The sequence below is a fragment of the Leishmania braziliensis genome, chromosome 29 (genome assembly GCF_000002845.2).
Source record: "Leishmania braziliensis MHOM/BR/75/M2904 complete genome, chromosome 29".
NCBI lineage: Eukaryota > Euglenozoa > Kinetoplastea > Trypanosomatida > Trypanosomatidae > Leishmania > Leishmania braziliensis.
Genome location: NC_009321.2, coordinates 56,218 through 58,064, shown reverse-complemented (window position 1 = coordinate 58,064; position 1,847 = coordinate 56,218).

Below are 1,847 nucleotides of genomic sequence, written 5' to 3'. Positions count from 1 at the left end.
TTTTTTTTTTTTTTTTTCCCTTGCCCCCCCCCCCCCCCCCCCCCCCCCGACCCGCCTTCGTTGATCGGGTACGCCGAAGAAGGCGCGGCAGCGCCATCTGAGCACCGCGTTGTTCCCCACACCTCGTTTTTTTTTTTTTGTTTCAGTTGCGTGGATTCGCCAAGGAGAAGGCGAAGAGATCTTTTTATATTCTCTGCTTTGTTTGCTTTGCTTGAAGAGCACACATCGGCGCCTTGACTGTGAAGGTGGTACCCTGACAAATGCACAGATGGTCATCACATCTTCGCCCTCGGGGTTCCATCTTGTAAGGTATTTCCCCCCTTGTTTCGGTATTCAGTGTAGTTTTATTCTCGTGTACAGTGCAGGTTTTCCCTTTTCCTCTGAAGTAGGTGTCGGTCAGTGTGTTGCCATGCGGGTTCTCAGTGTGTGAGGAAGCAAGCGTACCGACAAGTCTCTTGCTCGGTGGTTTTGAGCGGATAACGCTGTCTACAGAGAGTGCGCTACAACGGCCTCTACCAAATAAAAGTAAGCATTCTGTCGACAGCGCAAGAGTGTGTCACCGCCCGTCTTGCGAGCAGCAACATGTCTGCGTGTGCTCCCTCCCCCAGCAGAGGTACTGGAGCTGTGCTTGGCCAGGGCCCCGACGATATTGCTCCCGTCGCCGCTAGAAGGATGAAGTGCCGTCTTGGCCAACAGCCTGCTTACCGAGTAGCTGTGACACGCAAGCTTAGTGAAGTCGCGGAGAAAATTACCCCCCTCCCCCCTATACGGAGGTAGGTCGAGAAACGCAAGCGACTAGCAGGAGTTACCAGCAATCCGCATTACGTTCTTTTCATCCTTTCACCTCTCTTTACCCAGTCGAGACGACAATCTATGTTTGAGCTGGATTTTGGTCCCATTATTGGAGCTACCGCCTCGAGACTCACATCCGCCCATACACCTTGTATGGCTGTGGAGCTGCCTGCACGCGCGACAGCGCTGCGTCTGTGCTGCGTTCGCCTTTCGCTGACCGATTTGTGTGCTCAACGACTGCAAAACCAACGTAAACGACGACATGATGCACCGCGTTCATCTGACCTGCCGTGACTTGCCATCCTCCATCTGTGAGTGTTCTCTCGTTTCTTTGTCCTCCCCCCTTCGGCGTGCCGGTTGGCACGGGAGGGGGGCCTCGCTCTCTTTAGTCGGAGCAACACTGGCACGAGTGCGTGCCTTCATTGTGTCGTGCATCTCTTGCCCTACTCGTGTCCCCTTTCTTCTCTGCAACGCGTCCCTGCTGCTTATATTTCCTCCTTTCACTCTAGCTGGTTCCTCTCTTTCTCCGCGCGTCCATGCCGCCGAGAAGTCCACCGGAGCCCTGTGGACCTGCACATCGTTGTGCGCGCGTTTTTTCTCCTTTAGTGTCTGCGTCTGTACACATATGCAGGTGAGTGGGTATATTTCAGGCTGCAGTGGAGTCGGATTGTTTGCTCATTGCCTGCGCGGGTGCCGGTGCATTTTTGTTTGTCCCTCTGCCACGCTACGTTGCCTGATCCCCTCTTGTCGTGTTATCGTCTTGGTTGCATTCTCTCCACTGGCGTTAAGCCTTTCACACCTCCTTCTCCCTCTGCAGCTGTGCCCAGACGAGGTGACATCAATTTATACTGCAAAGACTGTGAGAGACACACGTGCGCACACTCACGCGGAACTGCAGCATCTTGCCTTCTCAAGTGGAGGACACAAATCTGTCCCTTCCATCTCTCCCGTACTCTCTGGAGGCGGGCCTGCAGAGAGTAGCGTGCGTGCGAGTCGCTCTCTGCCCTCCAGATCCTCCGTGAGACTATTCTTTGTCTTTCATCTCCTTATTTGAA